Here is a 15,152-nt window from a genome sequence, read left to right as displayed (position 1 = left end):
TTGTCTATGCATCATTAAAGTAACCGTAATTGATAACATCCATCGAACAACGAAGGTAATGATGGTAGTGAATAAGTGTGTACACACTTGTGCGCATAGGCCTTCGTCTTGATTTCCTGTGGCGCATGCATGTTTTATTTTAATTTTTGAAGTGAAAAGTCGGGGTTCAATTCAGTCTCTACATAGGTTTAAGTTAGAAAAAAGTTTACCTATATGTTTAGTTATGGTTTATCTACATATTTAAAATCGTTTTTGATACTAAACTGACCGTTTTATGTAAGCATATTTTATGCCTAAAAATGACGATTGAAAATTATTGTTTTCGATATAAAATGTTTTATTGTGTCTTATTTATGAGATTTCTATTATATGGTTTCGCGAATTATTTTTCAAATAATAAGATCAGCATATTTGTTGAGCATAGTAATACTATATTTGGTCCGTGAATTATTGAGGTACTCTGAGGATATTGAATGACTTCTGTCAATGAAAACCGGTCAATGAAACAATATTTGCTGGGAACTTACCACCATAGTACACTAAATTAAATCTTGTTATAATAATAATAATAAATAATCAATATTATCACATCTTCTATAACATACTTCATTCATTTATTTTATAGTTATCCATAAATAATTTAGTTCCAACTATTCAGTGTAAATGTCCCTGCAGTACTAACAAGATAGAAAAATAAATAAATAATCAAATGACTGGCACATTACATATTTGCGTGTACTCAGAGTTCTGCATATACTGACATACCAATAATGCATGCGCAAACGCAAAATAATATTTTGAAACTGAAAACTCAAGACGATGATGGAAGCGCACAAGTGTGAACACACATAATGGCTACTAGTGCTGCGGACTTACGTCATTCTTCTATACCACTGTCGAGATAATGGTGTTTCCATTTTAGTCAGCTATTGACCTAGATCACCTATGGGTACGGCAATCTTTGACCATAACACAATGCACTTATGACTCGATAAAATAAATGATAAATGTATTTTCAAATAAAACAATCAAATCTTTTAACAAAGTGGAGGCGGGTGATGCACAAAACAAAATGATATGATACAATTCATACGTTTTAGTAGTAGGTAAGCTGAAGTAGCTCTTATCAAATGAAAACAAATTTAAGAGCGAACAATGATCTAGTGTAAGTTATATGTATGTCCGATCGGATCGAATCCGCTTTACAGCTAACGTTTTAGTAAAATATAAATTTAAAATTTAAGAATCCCCTGACCTTTAATGTAGTGTACTAGTCAAGCCCTTTAATTTGATACCCATATTGAGGGAGCTTCTTAGCACGGCACAAAATCCACCATTTTGTGCGGTACTAAGAAGAATAAGACTTACAAGTTTGGGAAAACCTTTTAAATAAAAACAACGAAATCGATGTTTGCGCCGATTAAAAACGATTGACTCAGTTATGTTCAGTTTGCTTAGCTAGTATAAAAAAGCCTACAGTAGAACCAAGATAAGAATCACCCTGGCTTGTAATTTATTGATTATGCTTTATCTACCATTAATACGCTTTTGTATAAATTCCAGGATAAAAGTTTTAAATTTTAGATATAAATTCATATTTTGAATTGAGATAGTTTGACCAACGTAGGATATGATGAACCTGGCCTGCAAACGTAACAAAGGTTATTTTATAATTTCTATTGGAGTCTTTTTTGGTCATTTAGAGTGCCAACTTTCATTAAAATTAGTAGTTGGGCCGACACAAAAACACAAACAAATTAATAATTGCTAAGTAAGTTTACTGTGTGGGTAATATCCTTAGGCTGGGTTTTGGTAGCGAGTCCATTTTGGAAGATCTGTTCAGTGTGGGGTGTTATAACTTCTTTAATGTTCCTAACATTAAAGAAGTTATAACACCTTTTTCGCGCAGTTTAGCAAATTCTGCAAAGGCGTTACTTGCTTCTTATATATATAATGTAAATATTCATGTCACAACTTATAATTTTTAGTAATTAACCTTGTAATATAATTTTGCTCTCAATAGCCTACAATAGTTCACTGCTGGACTAAAGGCCTCTTCTTACATAATCACCACGCTGAGCAAACGGGTTGGTGATCGGGTTGGTGATCAGTAAATGGTAGTAGAAGAACAGAGGACGCTGCTGAACGATCAAGTTATATTCCCTTTCGAAGAGGAGGCTTGGTGATATTGTATTCTGATTTTGACGGCCGATTGGCGCAGTGGGCAGCGACCCAACTTTTGTAGTCCAAGGCTGTGGGTTCGATTCCCACAACTGGACAATATTTGTGTGATAAACATGAATGTTTTTCAGTGTCTGGGTGTTTATCAATATATTATAAATATTTATATATACCATTCATAAAAATTAATTATTGATCAGTTATCTTAGTACCCATAACACAAGCTACACTTACTTTGGGACTAGATGGCGATGTGTGTCGTAGTATATTTATATTTATCTACCGTCACCACATGGCCCATTTTTGCTCTACTAATAGCAAAATACCCAGTAAAATGTCATAGGTCGTGACATATAAAGAGCGGTCTAATGGCCGCCATAAAGTGGCGGTGGCGCGCGTGTGGCCACCGTTACTGTCGCGCAACAATGCCCCACTGATATAAAGAAAACATTTTTTATTTAAATTCCATTATACTCCATACACACGACCATTACATAACTGTATTGTATTGTAATATAGGCTGCATCGAGCGTACGGATGCTCGAGTGTACCATATCAAAGCTCATAATTCAAATTAGCCTATAAAAACCGTCTATAGAAAAACTATTTATGTGAGGCGGAAAAACGGAACACCACAAATAAATAAATCAGTTCTACCTGGCAGCGGGGCCCTATAAAATGGGAGGGCCCGGATTCGAATCCAGTGGGGGAAGTTTGGGAATTTTTAATTGCTGAATTATCTCTTGGCTGGACTTATTGGCTGTTACCAATCTACAGCATTAGTGTTCCGGTACGATTGCGCGTAGAAAGCTACCATCTTAGATTTAGTGATGATGCAGTCTATAATGATAGCAGGCTAAACTGTTACCTCGGCATGATCTTTGTCGGTAGGGTGGTAACTAGCCACGGCTGAGGCCTCTCACCAGATCAAACCAAAAAAAATTCAAATGACGGATTACAGTTGTGAACAAATATGGAATCCACCATTTTGTAGCGGCTGCATCTTGAACTAATTTTCACCAAACATAGCTCAATCACATAGTCTGCTATGTGAGACTCCTGATTTATTCTCTTTCAAAAAAAAACAAAATCAAAATCAGTTCATCGGTTCGTTTGCGACACACAAAAAGACAGACACACCCACATACACACAAGTCAAACTAATATCCCGTCGTTTTTGCGTCGGGGATTAAAAATATGTTGTATAGTTGGTTCATTCATTGGTTGGAATTTTGTATTTCACAGATTCGCTGTGAAACTTCATAATATTATTACAGGTGTTGGCAACAAAAGACAAGCGTGAAAATTGAACTCATTTACTTTTCAATAGCACGCGACCCGAACTATTATTCTAACTTCAACATATTACGAATACAAGATAGATGTCGTTCCAACAATTTCTCATTTGCCGCTTTTGTAACTTGCAACACTGCGCGTCGACCGTCAGCGGGCAATAATTAACAAAATTAATGACACGAGCCCCTCATAGATCCAGAAACATTTCATCTACAATAAATCAGCAAGTTATTTCGACATAGTCGGTAGTGTTCCCAATTAATTAGCGACATCAATAGAGCCGGCAGAATCGCGGTTCAATAATAAAACAATTTACCGTGCGCTACATTCTCAACATTATAACTACTACACTCCTCACTCATTACATGTCCTATTATGTGAACAATCTTTCAATTACTTTTTAGTGTCACTTATTAACGCAGTAGTTGAAAATTTGTTGTCCGGATGAAGGCTAGTTGTAGCACATATTATTCAAGCTGGATTTATGCATTTTAGTTAAAAATAACTATCGATTTTTTTTTGTTTAAAAATATTCTATTTATCATTCGCAATCAAATCGCTGCGGTAGCTTGATGCACCGCCGCGTTATCAGCCGAGACCGCTGACACTAGCTGACACTGGCCTGACATCACCGATCACCATTCGTCACACCGGTTACCTTTACACAAACTTGAAACCCCATCCTTTATTTTTAACATGAATTAATTTTTAACCGGTCCCTCGTATAATATCACTTATCAATCTGCGTTTGACAAGTTGTGTAATTACTACAGTCTCAGTTTCTTCACATAAAGCATGTTCATAATCTAGATGACTCGTAAGAAACTTGTACTCGTAATAAACAGCCAAACGAGTACACGCGATCAAGATTACTTACCTGTGGATTCATTTAGATTTTTGGATTATTTGAGTTAAAAGTGTTTTTAGTCGTACCTGAATGCTTAGGGGCTAGTGTTACAGAAGTCATATTTTTTTTTTAATTTACGGACCAAGCAAATGAACCTGAGGGTAAGTTGACAGAACAACGCTTCGCAGGGCGTCACTTTTCAGACACTTCCTGCAAAGTGGCGCCTTGAGTCCATAAATCTTAGAAGTAGATGTTACTGTGTCTGTGTATATGTGCCTGTAATTACGCCAGCTATCACAGTGACAATGCTATAATGCTTTATCACGACCTTATCTTCTATGAAAGAGGATTCCTCTGGGTAGCAATCAATGTAACGCCACTAGGTGGATGTAAAAAAGATGGTCACTATTTATATATCAAAAACGTATAACAAAAAAATAATACATATACAAAAAAACTCATTAAAGAAGGTTTAATAGCATAGACCCACCACGCCGCTCCAAGGTTTTTTTTTAACACTAACATACAATATTGACTGGGACCAGCGACCTAAAGTAAGCAGTGTCAATTTCCTCTCTGGTACTGAACACTTCTTAACAAATAAATTTAAAATTTAACCGTTTAGACAAGAACACAGAACCTCGTATATATTATACGAGTATAATATGAGTAGCTTTAGTGCATAGGTATTCTATAGGTAGATAGTGTCACCACACTATCTGATAGGAAAGCGGCAGCTAACCTGCCTGAACGGTTCGCACTATATAATTATTGCAACAAAACTTCATAACTTCACTCCGGTTCTGCCCCTTTAAATAAGAATGAGAGATATTTCAGGCCTACGTTGTCGCTTAATTACACGTTGCTGAGGAACTGTTAATAGAATTTAATTGCAGTTTCGTATCAGATTGGCAATTCGCAAAGCGGGTACGAGATTATGAGCAATTTAACAGCATATAAATCAATATAGAAATATTAATATTAAAAGAGTCATTAAATACGAATATATCACATTCAGCGTTTATCTAGAGCTTTAGTGGTCGTGGTTTACGGGTCAATTTAGAAATTCGACATTTCTAAGTTAGCTAGCTAGTCTAATCAGCTGGTTACTACCTCACCGACAAAGAAGTATCGACATGTGATTAGGAGTTTTATATGGTGCCCCGTAGCAACTACTTTGATTAGTTGGTATTGGGTTCTGTCTTGTGAGGTCTCCATCCATTTGGCAGAGAGAACAGTAAAGAGAGGATGACGAACTCCTAACCGATCCGATGCCGGAAAATCTGGCGAAGGCGGTTCGCTCATGACCGTCACTTACCCACCTAATGTTTTCTTTTGGGCGATAGGCGAATAGTTAACCCTAAGTGAAGTCGATCGGTGCTCAGAAATTGGTCATCAAGGTATTGGGAATAAGTAACATCTTGGATTAATATTCCCACTATGAAAATAAAAGTATAGGTTAGATAAAACTGCAAATGTGAAAAATTACATTCAAAAGTGGGATCGTGCATGCGTCATTGCAAAAATGGGAATAAAATATTATGGCCAATTCGAACTTTACAATATTTAGTTATAGATTCCAAAGGATGATGGATACCGCCGTTAAACCGCTTAAGTACTCGTTTGTTCCATAAAGCTTTCAATGAATAATTATTTATTGTACTTACCGAACATTTTCTTTATTCCATTATTTTAGTGCCATTGCTGAATTGTGAAGCCGCGTCGATGTTGTATCTAAGTAAAAATTACCTGTGAAACGGAACCTTGTATAAAAACATCCTATGTACAATTAAAAACTTCTACGTAAAGTAGCCTACGAGAGATTGAGATTTATGTAGAGTATCAGGAGTATCAGGAGTATTAGGAGTATTAGGAGTATCAGGAGTAGTAAGAGACCACGAGGACGTAGCCCGATTCGTTGGTCGGATCAAATCCGCAGTGCTCTCGACACCAAAGTGCATACGGCTTTAAACGTTGCTCAAAGCCGAGTCAAATGGCACAAAATCGTCCAAAAAGTTGTTAGTGGAAGGGGTCACGACCCTCAGCAATGAGGAACACGACGTAGAGAGAGATCAGGAGTATAAGGATAGATGTAAGGTTTTACAATTCTTTCCAAGCTTTTTTTTTTTTTTAAATATCTTTTTTCCAAGCTTAAAAGTTTTTCAAAATTTTAACGTAAAATATTATTCTTCTCAAATATTGTTATATCTCATTATCTACTATACATTTATATTTCTTTATCATGACGCATCTTCGTTCTATCGAGTTTCTAATCACAACGAATCTAAGAAAGTTTCGCTTAAAAAAACTTATGCTTCATAATGTCCCTATGAACTAAAGTTACATGTTTGCTCATTTTCCAACCATTCTAATAAGAAAAAGACCAGACCGCATGTCTGGCGTCTTTATCAACTAATGCTACTGAGCTTGCTTGCGTTTAGATCAAAAACTGCTGAGTTAGAACATCGATCAATTTGATTTAGTTTTAAATGTATTGCCTTTTTAATGCCAGCGTCGTACTTCAGGCTATACCATCGTATATACCATTTAGTAATAATAAAATAATGAAGTACACACTCTAGTTACATAATTTTATTATTTCTACAGTCAGACATATCAAAACATATATCGCAGCAGGATGAATATTTCGTAAACTTAAAACCAGAATTTTTGTTTATTTACTTATAGAATTTGAGTACGTTGAAAGCCAATGAAGTTTTACCGTTTTAAAAATTATTCTTAGCCCTACCAGGATTCCGACAAGCTACGTAATAGAATCAGAGAAGACCAACAGCTAAGTTCCTTGCAGGATTCCCTTCGGTCAAATCTGTGTGACTATGAACAGACAGACTTGACGTTTTAAAAGTGCGTTTACAGTACTACACCACCGTAAAACAGAAAACTTGCAAAAAAAATAGAGCATCAATTCTTGTGATGCAAATGCTTAGAAAAAATTGTTCTTAAAAATAAAAATCGTGGTGTACCAAATAATTTTTTTTTTGTTTTGCATCCTAATAGTATGACAAGGCCAATTGCACTAACTAGAGGGAACTATAACAGATACGAATGAATGAAGGATTTAATAGGATGATGAATGTAATAGCGTAGCTTCCTATATCAGACTGAAGCATGGCTGTATGCTTTCAACCCGTTAATGCAGCACACGAACGGGCTTGTTACGGCCATTGTGCGGTGTCGGCCGCCGTCGGCCGATGATACATTATTTTTATAACAATAAATCGTTGTAAGTAAAGCACCGCTCTGCGCCGGTGGTCCCTACTATTTGCCACGCGTTCGCTCGCCCTGTGCGTATGACTTGAGACTACATTTCATCTCCATTGCGGGCTAAAATTAATTTGTTTGCTCATTATATATCTATCTACGTATCTATCTTATCTTTTATTATTATCTACCAGCTGTTCTTCGCCCGCTTTTATTACGGGTTTTTTTTTAATCCCGTGGGAACCGTTTCTTTTCCTGGGATAAAAAGTAGCCTATGTTACTTACATCGAGCCATAAAATCGAGTGGATTGGTTTCTTAGTTATGGCGTAAAGGAAGGACAAACAAACTAACTTTGTTACTCAATCACAATAGAAGAGCTAAACGGGTCTGGATAAAATTTTGCATAATAAATTATAAACTGGAGTAAGACATTTTATCCTGGAAAAAGGTACGATTCCCGTAGCATAGACAGATTTTTGATTTTCACATAGCGAGAGTACTAAATTTTTTGCATAGTGGTAGTTCATGAGTCAGAAAATAACATAGGCATACCTACACATCAAAATTTCCACGTTAACGAGGTAGCGGGCAAGAAAAAGTCATCTATATATCTTTGAAAACGCATTGCTAATTAGTATCGCTAAATTTTAGAAACGGCTTCGCCGGTTTGGATTTTTTTTGCCTCATGGTGGGAATTAAAAAAAACTAAACTAAAAATTTTATATTCAAGCTGTAACTGTCAAAACTCACGAACTGTACCCATATACTTATATTACTTTATAAAGAATAACATTACATTACAATATAAGAGAATTGACCTGCGCATAGCACAATTTGTACATAAGTTACTTAATGTTAATATTTATTGTAAAAATAATTATAAGTGTTACTTGTTTATCATAAGAATATTGTAAAAAAAACATAATTTATACATTCTAATAGGAGAATACTGTGATTACTATGAGTCGCCCACAACACAGTGAAACCGTCCGAGCTCTTTTTACTAACATAATTTCTGGTTCATTATTTTAAACTTCAAGCAGCACAGAAACAGTCTGGACGACAAATTAGCAAAGTGATAACCGGTTCGTAACATAAGTTGCCATAATAGTTTTCAAATCTTTACAGTGGGCGGCTTTATAAAACATACTTATGTTTTTATTTTGGGTTTAAGGTGATCTCATCACACGCCGTTGCCAAAAGAGTTCCCGTCACTGATCCATGACTAAGAATCCCGAACAGGTTTAATCTAATAGGTCGAATTGTAACAAAACAAAACGTCGACTGAGTAGTTCGGTAGGATATACAATTTGTAACCAAATTACTCAATACTGTTAATGATGCATAAGTATATTTCATAGGACATCACCCTGTAAAGATATTAAATCAGAAGCATATTTATTTTTCCGTATAAACTAATTCAATAAAATCTTAGTGTTTATTTATAACAACCCTTTTGAAAATAATATCGTTTATTTCTGTCATCAAAATTTGCACATATAATGAGTTGACGAACTGGCTATCCTAGCTAGATTTTATCTGTCTTAAGGATAACCAGCCCTCGCCCCCGGAACATACATAGACAGATTAAAATTAAGACGAAAAAAAAAAAAAAAAAGGAAATATTAAAATAAAAAAACCGACGTGCGTATAGTACATACGCTACGCGACACGTACCTAATACAGTGACAGGAGCCACTTGATTTTAAAGTCATGTGATTTTGAGGCTGCCTCTGATTTCTTTCGGTAAAATCTATGGCAGTGGTGCACTCTAAAAAAAAATTGGTTATTCCTAACAAGATAGTGATTGTTGTGATCAAGCATCTTAATTCCATACAAGCCTAACAAGAACATAGATACATCAAATAAGATGATAATGATTGTTTATCATAAATCAATGGACTGGGCAACTGTATTGCTCCTATTATTGTTACTTAACTAAGGCATATTCTTAACTGATTCAATTTACGTACTTGTTTAAGCTAAATAATTAAAAATGATCTAATCATACAAAGAAGTAAATAATAATAGAAACAACGTATTTATTTGTTAGAATGAATGAACACACCTACATTGTTAGCTCAATCTATAATGAACTTGCTGCTATAACTAATCAGCTTTTGTTGTTATGTTTATTATCATAATTGTTATAAGGTCAACTAAGAGAAAATCTCTCTTAGTTGGCTTTCTTTTTTTAGAGTGTGTACTCAAAAACTATTTGCATTTCGGTTTCACAGATAAGACTCAAAGACAGTTAATAATGTACATCTAAAGCCTGTGGAGTTATATTTCGGTTTTCATTACACGTTGTATTTAATTATTCATCATCAATAGCCTTTAAAAGTCCACTCAGGGCCTCTGACAACGGGAGGCATTGCTCATAATCCCCACGCTTAGGTTGGTGATCAAAATTAAAAATTGAAAATTCAAAATTCATTTATTTCAAGTAGGCCTAATACAAGCACTTTTGAAACGTCAAGTCTGTCCGTTTGTAGTGACTCTACCACCGGTTCGGAAGGCAGATTCTACCGAGAAGAAGCCGGCAAGAAACTCAGCAGTTGCTCTTTTCCAACATCAAAAATTTACATTTTATATTTTAACATTCATTTTTCTATCTTGTGAGAGATGAAAGCGGAGCCGGATGCTTCCAAGCAACCTTGTCATTAAGAAACTCATCAATTGTATAATAACCTCGCTGTAATAAATGTGTTTTAACACATTCTTTAAACTTATGCATTGGTAGGTCCAAAATTACCTTAGGAATCATATTATAAAAGCGTATACTCAATCCCACAAATGACTTCTGCACCTTTCGCAGACGATATGCAGATGTCACTAATTTATGACCATTTCTTGTAAGTCGACTGTTTATATCCACTTTTTGTTTATAAAGACTAATATGTTGTCTTACAAATACTATATTGTTATAAATGTATTGTGAGGCTACCGTAAGTATACCAATTTCTTTAAATTTTTCACGGAGGGATTCACGTGATTTAAGTTTATATATTGACCGTACAGCTCTTTTCTGCAATATGAATATAGTTTCAATATCAGCAGCTTTGCCCCATAAGATCCCGTAAGACATCACACTATGAAAGTACGCAAAGTAAACAAGTCTTGCTGTTTCTACGTCAGATCGAAGTAGATGATAGTATGTAATGGAACAGAGGACGCTTTCCCCGTTATCCACTCTATTCTTTTAGTCACCTAGCACAAAACCCGAAGGAAGAAGAGATGTGATGACACCTGTCATCCGATCAGCCGTCACCACACGGTATATTAACTCATCAATACCCTTTAAATTTATAAGGAGTTTATGGTATTTTAATTCGTATAGTTCGCGGTATAAATGCTTTCTGTTGCAAACTATCCTTTCGTTCACAATGGTAAATGAATATCGGGTTAAATGTAATTAAATAATAATCTGGATAATTTAATTAATCTGAATTAGGGTTTGGCAGCCGATTGGCTCAGCGGGCAGCGACCCTGCTTTCTGAGTTCAAGGCCGTGGATTCGATTCCCTCAACTGGAATTCCCACAGTTTTTGAATGATTAATATGAATGTTTTCAGTTTCTGTGTGTTTATATGTATCTAAATTATATGTTTTTGTTTATATTATTCATAAAAATATATATGAATCTTCTTAGTACCCATAACACAAGCTACGCTTACTTTGGGGCTAGATGGCAATGAGTATATTGTTGTACATTTTTTTATTATTTCTATTATATTTTTAATATGTATGTAATAATAAAATCATCATCATCATCATCACATCAACCGATAGACGTCCACTGCTGGACATAGGTCTTTTGTAGGGAGTTCCAAGTTCCACGATTCTGAGCCGCTTGGATCCAACGGCTACCTGCGACGCGCTTAATGTCGTTTGTCCACCTCGTTGGGGGTCGACCAACGCTGCGCTTACCAGTACGGGGCTGCCATTCCAGCACCTTGGGACCCCAACGTCCATCCTTTCTCCGAACTATGTGCCCGGCCCATTGCCACTTAAGCTTCGCGACTCGTTGAGCTATGTCGGTAACTTTGGTTCTTCTACGAATCTCCACATTTCTGATTCGATCGCGTAGAGATACTCCGAGCATAGCTCTCTCCATCGCCCGCTGAGTGACTCTAAGCCTTCTTATGAGGCCCATAGTTAACGACCATGTTTCAGAGCCATAGGTCATCACTGGCAACACGCACTGTTCGAAGACTTTCGTCTTCAGGCACTGAGGGATTTTTGACGAAAAATAATAAAATAGAAATAATAAATAAATTAATAGAAATATATTTTTAATATGTATGTAATAATAGCCACACCGTTTGGCTTCTCTTGGTCTGCCTAATCCTTAGGTTGCCTAGAAGAGATCTATACTAAGCAATCAAGTAGCCTTTTGTATCCTGCTTTTTAAGTTACGGCTTTTCCTATCCATCTCTTTTTCTTTTTATAGTATATAAATAATTAAATACAGTAACATCTAACTCAATCAGCCTGGTAGAGATTGCTTGTTAGCGATAAGGTCTATAATTTAACAATAATTAGTAAACAGATCTTCGGCAATGTACCCTCTACGCACCCTTCGCTCCGAATCCGGAGCATCCTCAGGAGATGTTGACTTTACAATTAATAATTGTTGACTTAAAAACTACTGACTGTAAAGTCAACATCTCCGAGGATACATTGCCGAAGATCAATTTGGTGTGGAGTATAAGAATTGGCGAAATTATAAATTACGCCATACAGATTCTCCTGCTTTTGCTGCTTTTCCGGAGTATAAGCAAATTAAGCTTAATTTTCATAATGTATCACGGATTTTCGCAAAGTAACGCCTGCTTCTATCCAATATTTAAAATAAATTTGTTATTTTATTAATTATTGTTAAATTATTTTGTAACGTTTTGGTGTAACATAAAGTGTTCATCAAATTTGATTTTGGTTTCATGTATCTTAGGAAATTTTATTCCCACCTCGTCGATTTCAATCGGTTTGCCTTATCTCTAGCCTTAAAATAGTGAATGATATGGTAGGATATATGATGATCCTTAACCGTGATCGTAAAAATTAACAGCCTGGGACACAAATTCTTTAATTTGTTTTTTAATTAGTGGATGGTGTCGATTCAGACGCCACATAAGATATCAGTGATAAGTCGAAAGTACAGCTAGTAATAAATTACCTCATATATCTATCTGAGATAACAGACAGTCGTTGATGTCGATATACCATTTGGTATCGGGGTTCATAAGTATTTTTAATGATTACAGGTTTTCGCGCTTGTCGCGCATACAACCTCGTACTGCTAGCGGTACAAACTGAACATAACTCTTTTATGCCAGATTTCGAGACACACGTTCCTATATCTTTAAAACTATGGAAGGTTTTTTTCCATTAAATAAGAACCAAAGCATGCATGCTAGCTAGTAAAAACAAGAACATCCAAACACCTTAGCACTTTACTTTTATAAATTGTATTTTTAACACTATTTGTTTGTTTTATGGTTCTTATAAGAAGTAACTTAGGAAGATAGAAAGAACTATGCTTGAAGTTAAGAAGAACCTAATTCACCGACATAAATCAACTAGTCAAACAAAGTTGAAGTAGCAATGTGTAGGGTCTATACATAGGTAGCAACATAGAATAAAGTAATCAAGGCCCGTACGTATTTTGCCAGAAATTAGGCGTGCAAATATTGTTATAAATACTTTTACTATTTTAAATATTAAAGATACATTCTTGAAATTGTAGAAACAAATAACGATAGTTATTTTGAAGTTGAGATATAATAAATGATACTTAATACAATTCTAAACTCTTAATTAGATAGCATTTATATATTCTTTAAAATAATTGTTTGAAACTCTCAATTTGAAATTATAAAATGTAATAAATTAATAATGTTACCTTAAATCCCATGTTTAAAAAACATTATTAATGCTACGCACCCTATGGAAACAGGACTCTTGTTGTCAGTCTATATGTTAATGCCTATTTTCTCAAAAACTGTGGGATTTTCAAGCTAAAGCTTATTGAATTATTTATTCTCTACTGCACCTAAAACAATTTCATCTCAACGAAAGTTTTTATAATATTAGAACCTAAATGGATTTCGAAAGTTCCTGTTTTACAAGTGGCAAATCATAATTTGGTTCGGTATCAGCTGTCAATTTTGGTAACCGAAGCTTCAGACAAAAGCATGATCGTATAGAACTGATAGTAACATCCTTAATTGGTAGTGGAGTCAAGATAGCAAATCGCTTTGTCTTAAAACTGGTAGCCTGTCAAATCTCTATTTGAATAATATCAATCAAACAAGTTTAAAAGTTAGCTGCTGCCCGCGACTTCGTCTGCGTTTGATTTAGTTTTTTGATGTAGCATTCAATTTAGTGGTAGTTCTAAAAAAAATTAAAGTATTCAGTATCGCTAAGCCTTCATTGAGGGATTTGCTGCTGTCCGCTAAGGAGTTCTGTCCTCTATCTCCAACCACATTTATCAGAACTACACAAAGTTTGGGCAAAATTAAACACATATTATAACCTCTATAGTACAAAAATAATTATTTAAATCGGTTATAATTTGTCGGAGTATGGTGTAAAATTGTCAGACACTTTCATCTCCTCTCCCAAAGGATTCGAGTTTAATGTCGGGATAAAAAGTAAAGTAAAAGGATATTACTTCTAGCACTTCCAAGAATATGTGTACAAAGTTTCATAAGGATCGGTTAAGTAGTTTTTGCGTGAAAGCGTAACAAACAAACTTACATTGACATTTATAATATAAGTAGGGATAGGGATAGGGACTAGCGTACCCAGCCCGCTTCGCCGGGCTAGATTTTGCTTTATTTTATTTAAACAATAAACTAAAACATGATTAAATTTTTAATTTAAGTCCCATAATATATTAAATCATTTAATTCTCTCCGAATTAATTCTCTTCTATTCTCTTCTCGAGCGGGTGAAGATCATCTACACCCATTTACACCCAATAATAGAATATCATCATAGTAAATAAAAGCTGTATTTGACAGTTTGATAGTTCAAAAATAGCAGTGCTCCGATCGTCACAAAACTTTACAGGATTACTCGCCAGGTCAATCTGGAGATCCCCTGAAAGTTTCATTGAAATCGGTCCAGCCGTTTCGGAGCCTATACGGAACATACCCACACACTTTCTCTTTTATATATATAGATAGTTAGTTAGTAGGTAGGGGTTTACTCTTCGCGAGAGAAATCACAATCATACTTACGAATATAATAGGTATTACTTTAGCACGTCAGTCGTCTTCTTTTGTTATCTTGTATCGCCTACTACAAATAGACAGTAAAGATTACTTTGGAAAACTATTTTTTTGTTTTTTACTTGGTTCTTGTTATGAGACTGCTAGTTTCTATATTTCATAAATTTCATAGCTCTTTTTTACGTCTGACACTAATGACAGGTTTCTCAGCCAAAATTATTTAAAGACGACCAAGAACACCGCACACATAGGTAAATCGCTGTAAAGTAAAACTGACCAATACTTTGAGTATTATTAATAATTTCCAAGCCGTGATAGTCTAGTGGTTAGGACTTCAGCTTCACTTTCGGGGGAGGCTGATTTCGAAC

Source organism: Pararge aegeria, chromosome 15 (assembly GCF_905163445.1).
Source record: "Pararge aegeria chromosome 15, ilParAegt1.1, whole genome shotgun sequence".
Taxonomy (NCBI): Eukaryota; Metazoa; Arthropoda; class Insecta; order Lepidoptera; family Nymphalidae; genus Pararge; species Pararge aegeria.
The sequence above is the reverse complement of the archived record's forward strand: the minus strand, read 5'-3'. Positions refer to the sequence as shown.